At 41.6% G+C, this 22,045-nt stretch overlaps 1 pseudogene; it reads right to left on the reverse strand.

The window, feature by feature from the left end:
* Positions 1-6,256: 6,256 nt before the first annotated feature.
* LOC101099701 overlaps positions 6,257-22,045 on the reverse strand; it is a 39,403-nt pseudogene continuing 23,614 nt past the window's right edge.

The raw sequence follows: 22,045 nt of genomic DNA on the forward strand, positions 1-22,045 counted from the left end.
TGAGCTTTCCAAGTGTAGAGGTCACTAGTGGCGAAAGGCCAATAATGATGGGGCTGATTCCCCTCCATGTCTGGGGCTCTGGTGGCTCGCAGGGGCAGAATAGTGGAGTCGGCAGCGGAGGCAGATTGCTCCCTCTGAGCCCTTTGTCTGGTAGAGGGCGGGCTTCCTACTGGAGCATTTCCACCTCCCACTCTCGCAACAGTGTCTGCCTCCCCTGGAGGGGGAAGATGGTGTTCTTCCGGCATCCTAGGGGGGTTATACAGGGGAGGAAAAATTAATTCTTCTTAAGTCCCCCCCCTGTAGGACAGGGTAGAGGGGTGTTAAAGGCGGGTAAGACTTTTCTTGTTTTCCCTCTTCTCTGTCCCCTGCAAAGCAAGAATAGGTTTTGGCTCCAGAGGGAGTGAGGCTAGGAAGGGCTTAAGCCAAGAGGGTGGGTCTTCTACAAGGTCCTGCCAAGTGATAATGGTTAGAGGGGTAGTCTGAGTCTGTCCCATAATGTCCGTCCAGTAAGTCCACAGAACAAAACAGAGAAACACAGAAACAGACAAACAGAGGGCCCCTAGAAAGTCTTCCAACTCCATGGAAGCAAAACTGAAAGCTAGACGACGGCCTCGTGCTGACCGGCAGGAGTGACCTGCCTCGTCTCAGACCTTTGAGGGGATTCCACGTCCCTCCAAAACCGATGAGGGGATTCCACGTCCCTCCAGAAGGGAGGATTGGAACGTCTTCTGAAACTCCCGGCCTGTGGTCCTCCAGTGCGTCCACTTAGACCGCGCTGGGCACTACCAGAATTTCAGAAATGAGCTCACACAGAAAAGATGGAACAAACAGACACTAACCGTGGCCAGTCAGGCTCTCCGGGTCGGGGGTCCCTCAGGGGTCTTAGGGATCCCGGGCGAGCCCCCAAATGTTATGCCCAGAATTCGTGATCCCCAAAGACCACCAGGGAGCCGAGTCCCATGCAAAAGCAAAGAGCCTTTATTCAAGCTAGCTCGAGCTCAATCCCCTATCTGCACCGACGCAGAGGTGAGATACCGGAGAGAGAGAGCAAGTTTCAAAAGCACAAAGGTTTTATAGGGGTCTAGGGGCAGTTGGTGAGGTATTGGCTGTGGCCTCAGCGGATTGGCTGAGGAAGGGTCGGAATCCCGTTACGCAGGTTGCTGGGCGTGTTTTGATCAGGAAGTTTGAACGGGTGAGCGGGAGGTTACTCAAGGGGAGGAGGCGTGGTCTGAGGTTTCTGCGATTTTCCTGGAAAGGGGCCATGTCGGGGACGCAGTCACTCAAGGTGGAGGACACAGAACAAGATGGAGTTGGCCGGCATAGGTCCGCTCTTTCATGTCCACTCCCCACTTTCATACAGTCCATGACCTAGCCTCAGGCAGTACCTCCCTCCTGAGTTTTGTGTCAGATGCAGCTGTGTTTCCTGACCCCTTATTTTGGAGGGACTGCGGCTTTGACTCATTCTGCCCCTCTGCAGGAGGGTCTCACCGAGCAATGGCTGAGTGTCGGCCTCACCCAGGAATGTTTGCGGGGCCCTGCTGCTGCCGATACCCACAGACTGCCACCGGGTGCCAGCCCGCCCCAGAGCAAGTTCATGAGATAGTGCAGCAGCAGCATTTCAGGGATTATGGAAAATCACAACACACATCTGGCACCAGGCTTCACCCTTAACGACCTTGTTCCAGCACCAGCGAATGTGGTTGTCCTCCTGGGTCCACAGGGGCCTTGCCCTTGGGGGACCCACACAGCCTCTATCAGGTGTCCTCCCAGCAGGGGAAGTGCCTCTCCCCGTGTGGCCTGAAGACCCCCAGACTCCACTCTGCTCCTGGGGATTCACCCTTCTCAACAGAGCACCTCCGGGTATGGAGCGGCGGAGTTTCAGACTCTGCACTTCCCCCTGCTTATAGTCTTAATGGAATTTATTTATTTTTTAAAATGTTTATTATTTATTTTTGAGAGAGAGAGAGAGAGTGTGAGCAGGGGAGTGGCAGAGACAGAGACACAGAAGAATCAGAAGCAGGCTCCAGTCTCTGAGCTGTCAGCACAGAGCCCAACGTGGGGCTCGAACTCACGAACTGTGAGATCATGACCTGAGCTGAAGTCGGAAGCTTAGCCAATTGAGCCACCCAGGCGCCCCTGGAATTTAAACCCTCTCCTTTCTCCTTTCTCCTTTCTCCTTTCTCCTTTCTCCTTTCTCCTTTCTCCCTTTTTAGTTCAGTCCGTGCAGCTGTTTCCACTTTTCCACTTTCTCTCCAGCTACTTTTGGGGGAGGGGTGCTTTTTCCGTGGCTTCTCTTTCCCCCAGCTCACCTCTCCACGCTGCATACCTGCTGAGTTCTGTGGTTGAGGTTGTGTAGATTGTTGTGTTAATCCTCAGATCAGTTTTCTAGGTGTGCAGGATGGTTTAGTGTTGGTCTATTTCATGGACGCAAGACACACAAAAAGCTTCCATGCTGTTCCATCAACTTGGCTCCTCCACTAACTCTTTGCTGCTCTTCTATGTACAGAGTCGCTCTCCTTATTTCCATCAGTCTTAATTATGTTTACCCGAGTTTTGACTCCTAGAAAACACTCTCCAGTGAGACAGAAACCTAGTAATCAATTGTGTAACTGTCACACTAGATTTCTGAAATCTATAAATACATTGTATAATTAAAAAAAAACATTTTTTCATAGTACAGTTTTTTAATAAAGCACATAGCATATTTACCAACAGACCCAAGTATTCTCAATCTCTCTACAATAAGACACCAAAAACACAAACCTACATTTAGTAATCACTGCTTTAGCACTCCATCCTATTTGGGAAAGGTCTAGAAGCCCAATGAATTGAATCTAATATATCATCCAAACAAAACTCTAACGTTTCAGGTTACCAAAGACTTTGAAAGCTATCTTAAAAATTACTCAGGAAAACTTTGAGACAGAAAAATTATCTTTTTAAGTCATCCCTTTGCTGACAAATTGCAAGAGATCACACAACCTTGTTTGACCTTTAGTAAAGCTAGGTAGAATAAAAAGTTTTGTATTTAATGATAACTCTAAAAACGTGTCTGTCTTAATGAAACCAACAAGCTTAACTCAGTTTAACTATCAAATAGATTCCACCTGTATCTACTTAAAAGCCAATCAACTTGTTTCCCATTGTCAGTTTTTACCTGGGACACTGGTGGCGCAAATATGAAGTGTAAGGTGTAGGTTCAAGGGGGTGCTCTTAGCTCCTTGAAAGCAAGGGTAGGAGGAGGAGCCCGTGGTGCCAGAGGCACTGAGGATGGAAAGGGCCAGTTATGTAGGCCACACCCAAGGTGCTGCAGAAACAGGAGGAGGGGAGAGGAAGGCAGAAGAGGGGAGGTGCAGCCTCGAAGTGTGGAGGTCTATAAAAGCCCAGAGGGCAGGAAAAGAGGTCTCTGGGTCTTAAAGCCTGTCAGCACAAACAGATGAGTGGAAGCAGAGTTTTTCTCCACACCAAGTGGAAATAGGCCCCTACGTCAGGCCAGAGAAGACGGAACTTCCACGAAACAAAAGGAGTTTCAGCAGCTACTTGGGAATATCCCTTAAAGTCCCCGTCCTCATGCACAGTTGGCTCCAATTATCATAGCCATCAGCCCCGGAAATGAATGAGGGAGAAACCCCCACACACAGCCAGAGTAACCTGAGTCTATTAGGAGGAACAGTGAGAGTATCAGTGTCCCCTTCATTATGGATGGCCTATGTTTCCTTCAGCAACCTGGCTTTATTTGGAGGGGGCTTGTATAGAAAATTATCATCCAGTATGATCGGAGGGAGTTTATCAGCCTGGCTAGTGGCCAAACACATTTGGTAAGAGGCCCTTAGGCTGGGGTCCAGATTTATGGTTATTCAGGGCAGGACAGAGGGTACTTCAGTCCATTTGTCCTGTTTCTTGCAGAAGAGATATAACTGATAGATCCTATCAACCTTGCAATCTGAATTGATTTCAGTGGGTTAAAAGGTATGTTAAGGGAGAGTCCTTGGAAACTGAAGAAGCTTAGAGAAGATCCATTACCCCCAAATCCCCTCTCCCCCTGACTCCCAGGTCGAGTCCCATGCAGAAGTTCCAGGTGTCAAACGTCACCAGAGGCAACCCTCGAATGAAAGTGCTATTGATCACCATTCTGCCATAAAGACCCACAGAAAGGATGCCAGCATACCCCCCACTGCCCACCCTTCCCCACTGCATTCTAGACTACAAACAGATGCCAGTGAGTGGCCCGAAATACCTTGCTGTACCAGGAAGAATCTACTGTTTGTAACCCATGGAAAACACCAGAAGAGTTTTACAAGGGGAAATTATCCAATTTTATAACTGAAGTAGTCAGTAAGGGACACTGGTGAAAAATAGTAAAGATAGAAATCCATCATGGTCTAAGTGACATTTCAACGCATGTAGTCTTTACAGCTGACTTCCCTAGAAAAAGGTCCAGGTTGAGTTTTAATTCAGTTGGGTACTGGTTTCAGCCAGCTTCCAGTGGAGGTCTCTTATCCAGAAGCAGCTAGACCAGAGATGTGGAGGGGATCACATTAGATGAATGAGATGGGAACCTCACACTGGAGTCTTAAGATTGGCAGCTGTGCTGGTGACTGAGGTGGTTGTCCCGTACCCAAAAGACAGCCCCGAATAAGAATAGGGATAAAGAGAGCACATCAAGTTTCTGGGTCTTATTTTGGGTCTTATACCCCTTCTGGGCCAGGGTACTGATTTCCAACTGAAAGGCCGGCTTTCTCCTCCATATAAAGTAGCCATGGGCTACAGGGTTGCAGCCGGAGCAATTGACATGAAAGTGTTCCAATAAGATTGTATTCCCTAAAAAGGTCCTGAAATGAAAAGAAAGGGAGAGAAGAAGAAAAAACCAAGTTTGCACGAGGCTTGGAGTCCAGATGAAAAGACTTGAAGCCTGATGTAAGGACACCAATAGGATGTGATTACATGATGTGATTTGGAAGTTTTGGGTTCGAGAGTGAATGGCTAGGAAAGAATTGTTAAGACAGTTTTGGTGCAAAAAGATGATTTTATTATAGCAAGAGGACAGGACCCATGGGCAGAAAGAGGTGCATTGGGATTATGAGGAGTGACTGATCGTATGTTTTTTTTTTTTTTAAGTGGATGTATTTATTTTGAGACAGTGTGTGTGTGAAGGGGAGGAGTGGAGGGAGAGAGAGAACTGCAAGTGGTCTGTGCTGCCAGTGCAGAGCCCAACTGATTATATACCTTTAAATTTTTGAAGAGAGAGGGATAGAGACAAAGTTAAGTTTCTAAGGAACTTGAAAGCAAGTCTTTCAGGACCTTGAGGGGATAGCTGCTGTTACTTGTAGTCTTTAAGAAAACATAAACATTAAGGCACTTAGGCAGCCATGAGTCCCTTGAAGAAGGTCACGCTCTGCATGGTTCAGGTATCTTACAGCTGCAGGCTGTAAGATTTAATTTACATTACATTTCTCTTGCCTTTGTTTCCCTGTCAGAAGGCATCACACTTTTTTATTTCAAACTAAATTGCAAAGCTATAGTAATCAAAACAGTACAGTATTGGCATAAGAACTAACATATAGACCAAGGGAACAGAGAGTCAGAAATAAACCCATGCATATGGTCAGTGGATTAATTAATTAGTTGTTTGTTTACAATGGAAAGTTTTTTTGCTTAGTACACCAAACATGATGCAAACACTGTCACGACACACATACAAAATATGCAGAACAATATCAAACAGTAGTTTAAATGAAGGGAAACCTTTTTATTGTTATAAAAATGTACTCCCAAGAATCTTTTCTTCAGTTAATTTAACGGTGCATTTCAATAAAATAAAGCATAATGGATTAAGTGGAAGTTAGCTTGTGAATTATTCTTAAAGGTAAAACTCCAATTCTATCAATCATGCCAGTGAAACTAGAACTAAAAATTTCCAAATAAGTGCAAAAGGAGAAGAAGGAGTTAGTTACCTTTTATGCTGGAACAGTCCGGAGGGAAATGGCTATATTACAAATACAACAGGCAACCCGTTAAGATGGACTGATCTAGAACAGAGTGTTGTATGGATTTTCAGTCTCAAATTGTGCTAAATGCTCATCATTGGTATGGTATGTTTTGGTCTATATGGATTAATGCCAAGACAGATCCCAATTTGTTACAGAAAGTTGGATTACTGTTGATTTTTGTTTTGTTTTGTTTTTTTAAATATATATACTTTAAAAAGCCAGATATACTTCCACATGCAAAGGCAGGTTTTTCCTGGGAGGAATTACTACAGGAAGTAGTCCGAGGTATGAAGGGTAACATGAGGCTCTCCACCATGAGGTAGTAGGTCAAACTGAAGGAAGGAGTATTTGATTTTTTAATTATTATTATTATTATCATTTTAGGTAAAGAAGGAACATTTTGAAGTGTCATCTAATCCCATGAAAAGCGGCCTCGTTCCCACAAGTCTTACAGTAGTTGGGTGCACTGAAAATGGTAAGCACATTTTGATCATGACACCAATTGTATCCTCCCATTATAAGTTGGTGAGCTGGAGAAACCAGGGTAAGACCACTGGCATGATTACATGTTTCAGAATGTCCAAATGTGTAGCTAGTACCCCGTGATGAAATGCCCCACCCACTAGGATCATCTGAATCTGGCCAAAACAGATCACACTTTGGGTCCTCACGTGGAACTTCTTGTAAACGATCCTAGGCTCTTATATGATCCAGTGTTATCTATGGGTGGAGAGATGCCATGCTGTAGAGGCAAAATATCTGTCCATCTACTAAAGCTTTAAGTGGAAGGTAATCAACTAGATCTGTAAAATATGTCCAAACATTGGTATTTGCATACTTTCGTAGACATTCGTCATAAAAGCCTTATAATTGGGTAATTTGTCAGCTTTCTTGTTTTCCTTGCAATATTATAATGTGTTCTGGGTAATGCATCTGTTTTTTTTTCAATATATGAAATTTATTGTCAAATTGGTTTCCATACAACACCCAGTTGGGTAATGCATCTTTAATGCCACAAGAAGAGTCACACTCTCCACTGAGTAAGAGCCTCTGTCTACATAGTCCTCCTTGAATAGATCATTTGTATCTGGTGATTTGCCACCAATTCCATAAGATCATGGAACTGACAATGCACATTTCTACACAGTAACAGGACAGCAAACTTCTTGCACATTTGAGTCTTTTGCTAAAATTTCCTTAGCCTTTTGGCACAGCGTCTGCACTTGGTTCTGGTTAAGCTGTTTGCACTCATTCAGCTGCTCGACCCATTAGTCCATCTCCTTGGTGAACGCCTTGTTGTCAAGGAGAGCCTGATCCCCTTCCCCACCACCTCCCTGCCCTCTCCCTGCCCCTACCTTCTCATGCTTGTGTGGAGCTCCCAGGAGAAAGAACCAGACTGGCTGCTGGGCCCCTCACCCCACCCCAGGTCAGCTGTCGGTGAGGGCTGTGGCCCAGAGGAGTCCTCTGCCTGCCCTTGGCTTCCAGGTTGCATGCATGGGAGTCAGTGAAGGGTGAAGGGTGTGGGGAGGTTGGAGTGTGGCTCAGGTGTGTGTGGGCGCAGTGTCCAGCAGAGGCTAACTACCTGCTACCTCCTCCTTTCCCCCAGCCTCTCAGGGCTCTCTCAGCCCTTTTCTCACTCTTTCTATCCCCTCTTCCTCTGGCCAATTAATTTATGACAAAGGAGCAAAGAATGTACAATAAAGGAAAGAATAATCTCTCCAAAAACTTGTATTGGGAACACTGGACAGCCACATGCGAAAGAATGAAACTGACCACTATCTTCACTACACACGAAAAATAAAGTAAAAATGGATTAAATACTTGAAATAGGATGTAAAACCAGAAAAGCAAACGTAAATCAAAATCATAGGATGTAAAACCAGAAAACTTAAACTAGAAAGCTTCTGCACGCAAAGGAAAGCATCAGCAACATCAACAAACGCAATCTACAGAGTGGGATAAAATATTTGAAAACCATATATCTGATAAGGTGTTACCATCCAAAATATATCAAGAACTCATTCAACTCAGAAGAAGGAGGAGAAGGATGGGGAGGAGGGGGAGGGGGAGGGGAAACCCCAAACAACACAAGTAAAAAATGGGCAGAGGAAGTGAACATATGTTTTTTCCAAAGAAAACATACAAATGACCAACAGGTACATGAAAAGCTGCTCAACATCACTAATAATCAGGGGAATGCACACGAAAACTGCAATGAGATACCACCTCATACTTGTTACGTGGCTATTACCAAAAAGACAAGAAATAAGTGTTGGCGTGGATGTGGAGAAAAGGGAACCCTGTGCACTGTTGTAAATTGATGCAGCCACTATGAGAAAGATTATGGAGTTTTCTTAAGAACTTGGAAAAGTAGAACTCCCAAAGAAAGTCTGCTGGAAGAATTCCCTCTTGAGTGCAGAAAGTCTGCCTTTATGAAAGGCAATCCGCTTTACTCAAAATCTGCCAATCTAAAAGTAAATTTGATCCAAAAACATTCTCACAGAAATATCTAGAATAATGTTTGATCCAATATCTGGGCACTGTGACCCACCCAAGTTGATACGTGAAATTAATCATCACATGCATTATTGGCAAAATTATTGTTTTGTTTCTAACGTTTTGCCTTGAAACAATTTACCAGTAATAAGCCGAATGTTTGTTTTTGATACCTTTTGATTTTGAATCCAAAATTCTTTATTTTATGTAATAATTGTGATGAGATTTTTTGCTGGACTGGTATATTAACGCTGGAGTGAATTACTTCCATTAAGCGTCTAATGAGTTGAAAGTCTTCTCTTTTCCCTCAGCACACTAGAGATGAATAAACCAGTATCTAAGATCTCACATATTTTACATTAAACATTCCTAACTTCTCATTTTCCTTCAAGAATGCGATGTGAGTTGTGAAAAAGACCTCAAGTCAATTGGTAGAGATTAGGACGTACAAGTTTAACCCATCATCGTTGATAGCCATCATGATTCCATAGGGAAGTTAGTGAATGAGGATGTGGGAAGTCTGAATTCTGGCTCTGGTTGTATCTTCAGTTAGCTGTGGGATGTCAGGAGATGAGAAAAAAAGGCTCAGGTTCAAGGCTCACCTCTGCTACGTTTGGTTGTTTACCCCTGAAAGGTAAACTTAGCATTGTGCTTAGCCAGGCTTGCTTTCTCCATGAAATGGAGAGCATAAGAAAACTGTGTTTCTCAAAAGGTCATTTAGATAATTAAATGGAGGAGTCTTATAGAAGATGAGTGCATTTCATAACAGATTACTAACTGAAGGGCTTAGTTGTATGAAAGGGTAATTAGGTGTAGAAGTGTGTTAAGATCCAATCCCATTCTGGTCCAAATCTTTGGCTGGGAGAACACTCATCTGCTTTTTATCTCCAGTTTTGTATCTCTGAAAAGAGGATCATGATCTCATAAGTTTATTCCAAGAAAAGTCTAAGACATTTGTGATAAGCCAGCACAGATATTATGTAATATACTCGTATGAAATTATGGAATAATATCATTAATCTGGGAAGTTAGAAATTTTTAAAAACTGTAAAGACTGATATTTGTAGTTTGTAAAGCACTGCTACATTCATGATCTCATTTGAACCTCACACCACCCCCACACAGTAGTATTTTTGAACCCACTTAATCCAGGAAGAACCTTGGGCTCAGAGACAAAAGTATGTGACTTTCTCAAAGGCTAGTGAGGGGCAGAGGTGAGATTTGATGGAATCAGGGTCTGAATTGAAGGCTCATGATTCAGTTCATCATCCCCTTTCTCATTGCGATTCAAGTTGGTAGACTAGGGCCCTGGAAGGCCCGTAGGCAAGGAAAAAGTCAGAAAACCTAAGCCTCAAAGCAGTGAAAGGAAGGGGCTAAAAAATTTTAATCAGATCACAAGCTATTGTTTTATGTACTATGATTTGGGATACCTTTTTTTCAGCATTACTGTGGAAATAGCCTACTGACAAAGATGAGTAACTACTATACCTAGTTCAACATTCAGCTGAGGCTTTATTTTCTCTAGGAAGATTTTTTGGAGACCCACCTTGGCCAAGGGTCTCTCTCTTCTGCTGTCCCACAGAACCCTAAGCAGACTTTCAGCTCTGCACTTAATGTATTATCATGAACTTGTCTCTGTATAAGTCTGCCTTTTCCACCAAACTCTAAGCTCCTTGATGAAAACAGTACTGAAAAGATGAAAAGACTGTCACTGGTTTCTAGGACTTAGCAAAGTGTCTTGCCTCAGCTAAAATCATTTTTATTTTAAATGTTTTATTTTTAATGTTTATTAATTTTTGAGGGAGAGAGAGAGAGCAAGAGCGAGACAGAGAGTGAGAGAGAGCATGTGCATGAGCGGGGGAGGGGCAGAGAGGGAGGGAGACACAGAATCTGAAACAGGCTCCAGGCTCTGAGCTGTCAGGACAGAACCTGACGTGAGGCTTGAACTCACGACCTGAGCCAAAGCTGGACACTTAACAGACCGAGCCACTCACGTGCCCCTCAACTAAAATCTTAATACATGTTTTTAAGTAAATCAAATAAATGTTTGTTGTCTGTATAAATGAATAAACCTTAAATGTATTACCCTATTAGATGAATTGTATTTCTGCTATCAAGATACCTTTTTGAAACCATCGAGCATATATAGAAAATATAAGGGATGAGTAATCGTATGAATCTTGACCAGAAGTGTCCATCAGAGTGTTAATTATACCCCACATATTTTAGAGGCTCTAGGACTTCAGTCCTGAGGAATACTTAGATGGTAAACTTCCTCGACTTTGCTCCAAATGTCTGACCGAAATTTGATTATGTATTTCCTTAAACCAATTTTACATCGTAACTTGCTGTTTCTTAGCAGATGTTATTGGTGTTTATTGCATAATATATTGGGGTTACAGCATTATTTAAAAGGGTTATCTTAGTTTGACTCCGATCCTTCCCTTGTTCATTTGCAAAGACAGCGTTCTGCTGATAAAGTAGTACTTCCTGCATGTAGTTATAAGGTCCTGGTGATTTCATAATTTGCTTATTGTATCCATCACATTAGCCACTAGTGATGCCTGGGGGCACCACTCATGCTTGGTCTAAAACTCAATTTAGTCCATAACAGCAGTTATGAATATCGGCTGCTGTTAGGGTCACATGAATGAAATAGCCCCCTTTAGCTCAGGAGAATTATTAAAGGAAATTGCTAACTCTTGAGCGACATTGTCTACAATGTATTAATTTGTCTCAAATATGAGTGCCAATCTTCCAGGCTAATTTATGTGATTGTATTTTAATGTATGCACATTTAACATGTTGCCCACGTTGCTGTCAATTCAGTAGTTACTGTAGTATAGAAGAAGCTTTAAAAATAATTGAATCAGAAGACTTGTCCTCTCAAGACTAATCTGATACATGGCTTAAAGCTACTTGATTGGGAAGAATTTATCTTTAGTTCTATTTCAGACCTTCAATTACACGATGTGATTTTTCATTCTTGAGCAATATCTAAAGTCAGTCCATCATTGGTTTCCTTCTGGAAAGCATAATGCTTTTCTGAAGAGATTAAAAATATTTTTTTAACCTTTATTATTTTTGAGAGACAGAGAAAGAGAGTGAGCAGGGGAGGGGCAGAGAGAAAGAGCTACCGAATTCAAGGCAGACTCCAGCCTCCAAGCTGTCAACACAGAGCCCCACCACGGGGCTCAAACCCACAAACCTTGAGATCATGACCTGAGCTGAAGTTGGACGCTCAGCTAAGTGAGCCACCCAGGTGCCCCTGAAGAGAGTTTTTAAAGAGTTTTTCTGATGTTTGTAGTGTGTGTCTTTCCTTTACACATTACTATAGACTGCAAAATCGTGTAGACTGCTGTAGCTTCAAAATAGCACAGTTCCGGGGCACCTGAGTGGCTCCATTGGTAAAGTGTCCGACTCTGGTTTCTGGCTCAGGTCATGATCTCATGGTTCGTGAGCTCAAGCCCTGTGGTCAGGCTCTGCACTGACAGTGTGGAGCTGCTTGGGATTCTCTCTCTCCCTATCTCTCTGCTCGTACCTCCCCTCAAAAAAAATTAAAAAAGAAATAGCACAGTTCCTCTCCTTCCACCGTACACAGCTCACTCATCTCTACATCTTGTGGATTTTTGTCTTCTAAGCATTTCTTCCATTTCTTCCTTCAACTTTATCCTTGATACAGCTGGCACAGTTCAAATTAATCACCTTTTACTGGCAGTAATCTTTCACCTGATTTTTTGTGACAGACTCTTAGTTTATACTCACTCCTTTGTGAGTTCATCACCATTCCTGTGCCCAGTGGCCACCACCAGCTCCCTCAACTCCACTCTTCCTCTTCTGAAACCTTGTTCAGTTGTCATACTAAGGAGCATCCTGTATACCCCAAGTTGAATTGGGTGTCCCCCTTGGTTCCCATAAGACCTTGTGCTATGGATGTTATTTGTAGGCACCTAAGAATCGTCAAATGCTCTCTGGCTCCCCACTGTTACCTCCTTGAAGATAGGATCCCTACAATCTACAATCCACTTTTAACATCCCCAGCATGACTTTTTATGTTGTTGAGTTCTGTCAAGAGCCCCTCATGGAACTGAGATCATACTACCTGACTTCTTACATGTTTTCATCTCAGTGCTGCTGTAAGTGAAGGTGAGGTGGAAACTGTTTTCTTTTAAAAGCCACTTTAAGATTGGACAACTGTACATGAAATGCATTCTCATGATCTAAAAGAGAAATATTTCTTGGAAATCAAATATTTATGCTTTAACTATCAATGTGCATATGTACTTATGACATGTCATCATGTCACTCAGAAAACATTAGTATTTCAATGTATGATCAAATACATACAACACACAAGGAAAAATTAGAGTTATACCTATATATTTTTTAAAGTAGGCTTCATGCCCAACATGGAGCCCAATGCGTTGCTTGAACTCATAACCCAAGATCAAGACCTGAGCTGAGATCAAGAGTCGGACACTCAATCGACTGAGCCACCGAGGTGCCCCAGAATGATACCCACTCTTAACTTCAACCAGATTTGCATATGAAACATTGACTGAGTATTTCTCCTGTTCCCCCCATTGTAAAAATTAAATCCGTAATTGGGTAAATTAGACAAGCTTCTTCAAATGCTCTTAGTTTGTAATATGGCTATTTTTCATTTTGTCCTGAACTGAACAACATAACCTTTCCCTATTTGATATCATCATCACCTATCTACCATTTCTTTACCTAAAGCCATATGAATATATATTTAAAAAAAAATCTTTCCAGGGGCGTCCGGGTGGCTCAGTCGGTTGAGCATCCGACTTCAGCTCAGGTCACGATCTCACAGTTGACGAGTTTGAGCCCTGCGTCGGGCTCTGTGCTGACAGCTCAGAGCCTGGAGTCTGCTTCGGATTCTGTGTCTCCCTCTCTCTCTGCCTCTCCCCCGCTCATGCTCTGTTTCAAAAATAAAGATAAACATTAAAAAAAATCTTTCCATACTCGTTCCATACTTCTTCCAGAGTGATGAACTAAAACATTCCAGTTGTGTCTCAACTTTACTTAAATGCTTTCAGTCACTCCCCTTTGTCTGTAGGATACAGTTTCTATTTTTGGTCTGGCATTACTTCAAATTTCACTTCCTGTCATTCTGTTGCTCAAGCCTCACCTGTGCTATGGGAAATGTGAGCCACTCATGCTCTGCTCTGGCCATGCTACACACTGTCACATGTTCCCTGCAGCTCACTTGCTCTTCTCTGTCCGGAAAGTCCTTCCCCAGGCCTCTTTCTGGGAAAGTGCTTTGGTCATTCAAGATCTGGTCCAGCCTATGATGTTACCTCACTCATCCCCTGCAGAGTAAATGAATGCAATTTCCGTTAGCCTTCTCATTTTATTACAGTTATGTATATTTCTGCTTTCCCAGGTCATTTGGGAGCCCCTCAACTGCAGTGAAATGCCTTGTTTGAAAATTCCAATACTTAGCAAAGATAACTGCTGGTAGCAGATATTCAATAAATACTTGTAGACTTGAGTTGCCTCACTCAATATAACATCTTGAGGTGTATTATATATATATATATATATATATATATATATATATATATATATATACACACACACATATATATATATACACACACACACACACACACATACATATATGTATATACATACATATATATGTATATACATACATACATACATACATATGTATGTATGCAAAAGGGTTCATCTTTCCACATCCTCAATGACATCTGTCATTGCCTGAGTTATTTATTTTAGCCATTCTGACAGGTATGTGAGGTGTTATCTCATTGTGGTTTTGATTTGTATTTCCCTGGTGACGAGTGATGTTGAGCATTTTTTCATGTGTCAATTGGTCATCTAGATATCTTCTTTGGAACAGGGTCTATTCAGGTCTTTTGTCCATTTCGTCACTGGATTATTTGTTTTTTGGGTGTTGAGTTTGATAAGTTCTTTATAGATTTGGATATTAACTTTTTATCTGATGTGTCATTTGCAAATATCTTCTCCCATTCCGTCAGTTGCCTTTTAGTTTTGCAGATATTTTCCTTCGCTGTGCAGAAGCTTTTCATTTTGGTGAGGTCCCAGTAGTTCATTTTTGCTTTTGTTTCCCTTGCCTCTAGAGACATGTTGAATCAGAAGTTGCTGCTTTCTTCTCTAGGATTTTGATGGCTTCCTGTCTTGTTTAGGTCTTTCCTCGATTGTGAGTTTATTTTTGTGTACGGTATAAAAAAGAGGTTAATTTTCCTGCATGTCACTGTCCAGTTTTCCCAGCACCATTTGCTGAAGAGACTGTGTTTATTCCATTGGATATTCTTTCCTGATTTGTCAAAGATTAGTTGGCCATATGTTTGTGGGTCCATTTCTGGGTTCTGTATTCTGTTCCATTGATCTTAGTGTTTGTTTTTGTGCTACCATTTTATTTTTAAAGTTTATTTGTATTTATTTTGAGAGAGAGAGAGAGAGAGAGAGAGAGAGAGAGAGAGCAAGCAGGGGAAGGACAGAGAGCAAAGGAGACAGAATCCCAAGCAGGCTCTGTGCCATCAGTACAAAGCCAATTGTGGGGCTCCAACTCAGTAACTATGAGATCATGACCTGAGCTGAAGTCAAGAGTCGGATGCCCAACTGATTTGAGCCCCTCAGGAGCCCCAACGTATCTCATTTAATGCATGTAGACACTGTCTTTATGAATGACCATCATGAGAAAGGCTGTGAAGATGAGCAAGTACTTTCCACAGTGACAGTGTTAACTCTTTTTTTTTTTCTTTTAGAGAGAGAAAGAGAGAGTATGTCTGGGGGGGGGGGAGGGAGGGAGAGAGAGAACCCTAATCAAGCTCCATGCTCAGAGTGGAGCCCAATGTGGGGCTCCATCCCAGGACTCTGGGATCATGATCTGAGCCAAAATCAAGAGTCAGATACTTAACTGACTGAGCCACCCAGGGAACACAAGAGTGACAGTATTCTAACTCTAGTAACTGTTCCCATTTGGGGTATATATCTGGGTTAGTTCAAATGAGATGGGGAATAGTACATAATCTTTCCCGTATTTGGTGGAGTACAGAACAGTTAGAAGCTGAATTTAAAATACTTTCAGGGCGCCTGGGTGGCTCAGTTGGTTAGGCGGCCGACTTCGGCTCAGGTCATGATCTTGCGGTCCGTGGGTTCGAGCCCTGCATCGGGCTCTGTGCTGACACCTCGGAGCCTGGAGCCTGTTTCAGATTCTGTGTCTCCCTCTCTCTGACCCTCCCCTGTTCATGCTCTGTCTCTCCCTGTCTCAAAAATAAATAAAATGTTAAAAAAAAATAAAATACTTTCAACCTACACTCTAGCTAGAGTTTAGACCTTATTGAGGTTTTTTCAGATTTGTGTGGTATAGACAAATACTCCTATCAACTCTGTAGGACTTTGAGGATGTTTGATTAGCAGTAATTCACGGTTATAATTTTCTTAAATCCTTGAGATACTGAGCAAAGGTCAATACTTTTTCGATGAGCATTTTCTACTTCTCTACAAGTTTGTAATTTATGTGTTTCTCTTTTTTACTTCCACTACATCTACAATAGAGTAAAGGATGGAATACAACTTTATATAAAATAAGACATGAAAATAAATTTTCCCATTTGGTCAGTGTTTTCAAATTTGGAAGTTACAAATGTAACTTTAGGTTGATATGTAAATATATAGATATTTTCATTTATAACTATCAGGTATCTGTGAATGTAAAATTATAAAATTAGATGACGCATATCAATGAAATATTCATATTTGAGAATAAATATTTACATCTGGAATCAGAAGCCAAGGAAAATTGAAACATAAATACACGTACATTTCTCTTTTGAGGTGCCAGGGGGAAAAAGTCATAGGATTGGAAGATTTCAAGCTATTCCTTTAAGGAAACCCATTCATTTTTCAAAATCAACATATTCTGTCTCTCTTTACTAAGCCATTATCACACACACAAATAAAAAAGAAATCAGTTGGCATATGGAAACTGAAATCCATTTAAATTACACTGAAGAATTCAACAAACAGGAGAAGGAACATCTGGGGCATCTGGGGCACCTGGGTGGCTCGGTCAGTTGAGCATCCAACTCTTGGTTTCAGCTCAAGTCATGATCTTATGGTTCATGAGTTTGAGCTCCACATCGGGCTCTGTGTGGGCAGCGTGAGCCTGCTTGGGATCCTCTCTCTCCTTCTCTCTCTGGTCCTCCCCTGCTCACGCACTCTGTCTCTGTCTCTAAACAAAAAAACAAACAAACAAACACAGAAACTTATTTTTTAAAAAACCCTGCAGAGTCTGTCTCTTCAGTTCAGGTCAGCGGGTGTTACCCAGAGCCTCGTGCAAGGTCTGCTGGGTGAGGAACAACCACCTGAGCAATGGGGACCCACTTACTGTCCTCTAGAAGATTTCTTTACTCAAGAAGTATCTGTGGACTCATAAGAGCCACAGAAATCAGGGTGTTTCCTATCTGAAGTTCATAGTGATAATAAAAAATGGAGAAGGGATTATCTGGACCTCCAAGTTCGCTGACTAAATGATGCAGTGTTTTGGGATAATAATAAAATGTGATCACTCACCAATGGAAGGAAACACTTCTGGGAGCTACCTAAGGCAAAACTGTGGTTAGCTGACACTTTTGAAGGTGAATGCTTTTTGTTCTCTAGGCCTTTAAAATTTAATTGGAAATAAAATTATTTTGTATCAACTGGTTTTCCTGTTGATGCCAATAAGTTGTATATACTTCTGACTTTATTTAGTCACTAGCCTGCCAAAGGGAAGCACACACACCCAAATCTAAATCTTTCCTTATCTTATATGCACAATTTGGAGAATTCCAGCAACATTCAGGTGCCGGGTACCCAAACTGCACACCTACTGTACTATGTCCTTTAATTACATGTCAAGAAAGCAGGCTTTTTTTTTTTTTTTTTTTTTTTTTGCCTGATCATTCTCAAGCTGTAAAGTTTTCTGTTGTTGTGGAATTTTTTTGATTTCTGAATTTTAGGTTAATTTAGGACAAAAATCTACACAAAATGGTCCCTCTTCATCCATCCAGCTTATCACGATTTTATGAGCTATGTAGCTTTTGAAGAAGCTTAGCAAGTTCTTTGTGTGTAAGAAGAATGACTTTTTGCCAGTCAAGTGATGAGTCGTAGGGTTTTCTTTTTGCTACTCAGAGCATGGTCTGAGCAATAGGAGAGTTCCTTGTGAATCTTCCAAACTTCCACAGCCTCAACCACCTGCTGTCTGTGTATAGATGCTTCAGAGTTGTCAGAGACAAGGTTACCAGAAGCCCTGAATTAACATTTGCAGAAAAGGAGCCTTAGCAATAGCAAGAAAGGGCAATGGGAACTTAATAAGAATGCAAGCTGCATTTTTAATGACCCCTTGTACTTGCTGTTTTTATACAGTGAACTTTTGACTGAGATGAATACATGTAGGAAAGACCACGGGGAAAAATTCATTAGAATTTAAACACTTTTGATTGGGCACCTGGGTGGCTCAGTCGGTTAAGCCTCTGACTCTTGATTTCTGCTCAGGTCATGATCTGTGTGGTTCCTGAGCTTGAGCCCTGTGTCAGGCTACATGATGACAGTGCAGAACCTGCTTGGGATTCTCTCTCTCTCTCCCGCAGCCCCTTCCCCACTTGTGTGCACTCTCTCCCTCTCTCTCTCAAAAAAAATAAATAAATAAACTCAAACAAAATTAAATCCTTTTGAGGTTGACTTACTTGCACTTCTTTGCTTAACGTTAGACTCTTATTTGACTGATTACAGTGTGCCTCCCAGATAAGTTCAAATTGTCCGACAAAGTTTACTTTGCTTTCTCTCAATTAAAAAGTGGTAGCTTCCATCAAGGGGAAACCAGACTCTAATTAACCTAATTAAGTGGTTTGCCCAAAGCCAACACTTACTGAGCTGAGGTTTGAACTCTGCACCAATTAACTTTTTACTGCTAAACATTATTTTTTGATAGTTGCACTCTGAGTTGAGGAAATACCATTAATATATATAGTTTAGCCAAACACAAAAGAATCAACTTTAAAGGAAACCTTTTCAAGTTTCTGTTTATTTGGTCAATTCTCCTTATTCATCAGAGTCACATTATTCTCTTGATTTCTCTCTTCTCTGTGTTTCGTCATTAATTTTCATCATGCTCAGGACTTCTAGTTTACAGAGTGCATTTTTCGTCCTGGCCAGAGGAGGTTGCAAAGTGGGATGAGGGGTTCACACAGGTGACAAGAAGGCAGAGAAAGCCTTGGAAGTGAAATCATTAAAAGTCCACGTTCAGGGGCGCCTGGGTGGCGCAGTCGGTTAAGCGTCCGACTTCAGCCAGGTCACGATCTCACGGTCCGTGAGTTCGAGCCCCGCGTCGGGCTCTGGGCTGATGGCTCAGAGCCTGGAGCCTGTTAACGGTTCTGTGTCTCCCTCTCTCTCTGCCCCTCGCCCGTTTATGCTCTGTCTCTCTCTGTCCCAAAAATAAATAAACGTTGAAAAAAAATTAAAAAAAAAAAAAGTCCACGTTCAAATGTTGAAGTTTAATGTGATAAGAGTTAGCTTTAATCAAAGGCATTCTTGCAGGAGGGGCTTATGCCGTCTCTTCTCTGGATGGGAGCATGAATTTTTTTAAATGTCCCTACTGTGCACATAAAGCATTAAAGAGTCATAGCAGCTAGATAGGATGCTGATTTGTTGCTTCTAGTGTCATATCCTCTGGTCCTACTGTTTATGTTTTTTTTATTACTACTTAATGTTTGCAGGTGTATGTCTTTGATAGTTAACGCTTCTCTATATCCCTTATTGTTCTTTTTTTTAATATTTTAATTTTTAAGTAATCTCTGCACCCAATGTGAGGCTCAGACTCACAACCTTGAGATCAAGAGTCACATACTCCATAGGGTGAGCCAGTGAGGCACCGCTCCCCTGTCGTTCTTAACGTAGTATGTTACACATAGTATGAACAGGTATGGATCAGAATAATTAAGTTGGGTTTCCTGGGTCGTTGTTTCTTTGTACTTTTTCTGTGGACCTTTGCAAGCATTACAAGAATGGTAGTTACATCCAGATCGCAAATATCTTAGGAGTCCTGTGCTTTAAGTATGAGAAAGGCAGCAGGTACTCCCCAAAGGTTTTATGACTTGATCTTTGTGTTTGTGTGTAGGTGTGTGTGTGTATGTGTGTGATTCTCATATGAGTAACAGTCAATGAAATAAATCCCATCCCACATTATAAGTACATTTCAGTATTCTCAGATGTTTGCTTTATGGTTTTAAATCACCTAAAGGAATGTCAGCTTTGAAATATCCTTCATCCAAGTCACAGATGTCTGGTAGACCCCATCCTGAGGCTGAATGGACAGAGGGAGCATTCTATCCTGAGAAGTGAAGTAACGACACATACTTCTAGAAATCTAAAAGGAAGGATAATTTGTATGTGTTTAGTCCTTCATGCAATACTTAAAAATGCATTTTCATATTTGGTTTTCACTGCAACTCTGTGAGACACATTCATGTTATTTCTCCATTTAACGGCTGAGTAAACTGAGGCTTTACAAATTTAAATGAGTCAGGATTTGAACCTGGGCCTTCTGATACCCTAACCCATTGTCATTTCACTAAAGTAAGTTACTTGTCTTGGCTTGGGAAGGTCTTATCTTTAGGAATGTCACCTCATGGCATAATCTTTCCAGTGTGCCATGCATCTATGTATATAATTTTCTATATTTTACCAAGAGGGTTTCCTAGAAAATTATAAAGAAATCAAAATAATTGTTAGACCACAGATATGTTCATAGATGATGACCCAGATAACATTCAGATGTAATTTTTTTCTATATGGGGGAGAACATGCTTTTCTCTGAATCAGGAACCTGAATGTTCCTGAACCTAGGTCATTATGTTGAACAACTCCAGTCAAGGTCCTTCCTGTCCAAGACTTGCCCTGAGTACTGTTAGAATATTGACAGGAAGTCCTGGTTCTGTTAGAAGGATGTGGTAGGTATGCAACTGGCCTTAGATAGTCTTTCCCAAATTTTGTTGCACATCAGGATCCAGGCTTTCAGAATTGAAATCTCTAGGAACAGGATCTGGAAAGCTGTTTTTACAAGCTTTCTGGTGCACTTTTTGGGAAATGCCACTTAGAAATTTCATTTAGGAAAGTGTTAAGGGCCTGGGAACCCAACTCCACAGGAGTCAATGTAATAGGCTTGTCGCAGAAAGAGCTCATAGGGTTTGAATGTATAAGAATCTACCCCAATTTATTCTCCAAGGTCTAGGAGGACCAGAGGTCAAAGTAACCCTGGGGGTGGGGGTGGGGGTGCCTGAGTGGCTCAGTCCGTTAAGCATCCATCTCTTGATTTCAGCCCAGGTCATGATCTCACCATTTGTGAGATGGAGCCCCATGTCAGGCTCTGCGCTGATAGCATGGAAACCCGCTTGGGATTCTTTCTCTCCCTCTCCTCTACCCCTCTCCCCTGCTTGCTCACTGTCTCTCTGTCTGTCTGTCAAAATGAATAAATAAACTTAAAAACAAAAAAAACAAAAACAAAAGCAACAAAAAGTAACCCTAGGCCATTCTCCACAGCTCCCTAGACATTTAAATACTTGTCAAAATCCAGAGAAATTTGAAAATCATTTCCAGAGCACTAAGTTCATAGAACCATAGAATTGAGTACTAAAAGGGCCTGTAAGGTTCTTTAGCTAAAACACTCAATCTGAAAACAATGAAAATAAATTATTATATAGAAAAGTGATCAAATAAAACATTTATTAATGCATTTAATAAGATTATACTGAAATGGAAAAAATCTACTGAGAGACAGTAAAGGAGACAGATAAGTGGAGAGCATAACTTCAGGAAGGAAAGATGGGATATTCTTAAAGAGTTTTTTTTCACTCTCCTCTACAGAGTCCTTCAACATATTCTGGTGATGCTCAAAAGGAAATTCTAACTCCTTGGCATTCATCCAAAGGCCCTTGGAATTCAGCTTGTGTCCCCTCTTTACCCTCGTCATTCTCCTCTCCCTGCAGATGCTCTCTGGCTCCTCTGATTCCTGGCATCTCTCCCCCTTGAAAACCACACAGCTGCCTCCAGATGACCATCTTTATCCTACTAACCTTTGTATTGTCTTATCTAAAACGTGACCTCATCGCCCTTTGTCTCTGCACTTGGCATTAGCTTTCCTTCAGAGTATGTACTATCTAGCACTCCCCACATCTCGACTTCACACTGTATGTGTGCCTGCTTGCTGTTTTGCACTCTTTTATGCAATTATGCCATAACTGTTGGCTCTTTGGATTGCCCACTGCTGTCTTAGTGCCAGGCCCATAGTAGGCACTCGGTACACAGTTATTGAACGAGTAAGTAAATGAATTCTCCTTAACCTAGTGTATAAATTCTATGAGATCCCAATCAAATTCACAAAGAATTTACGGTTTTGGAACTTGATCAAATGACTCAAATTCATACATACTAAAGTTTAGAATATACATTTTTTTTGGAACAAATTCTACTTGCAGAAACTTCTCCAAACAATAATGGAATAA

The sequence above is a fragment of the Felis catus genome, chromosome E1 (assembly GCF_018350175.1).
Source record: "Felis catus isolate Fca126 chromosome E1, F.catus_Fca126_mat1.0, whole genome shotgun sequence".
NCBI classification, from domain to species: Eukaryota; Metazoa; Chordata; class Mammalia; order Carnivora; family Felidae; genus Felis; species Felis catus.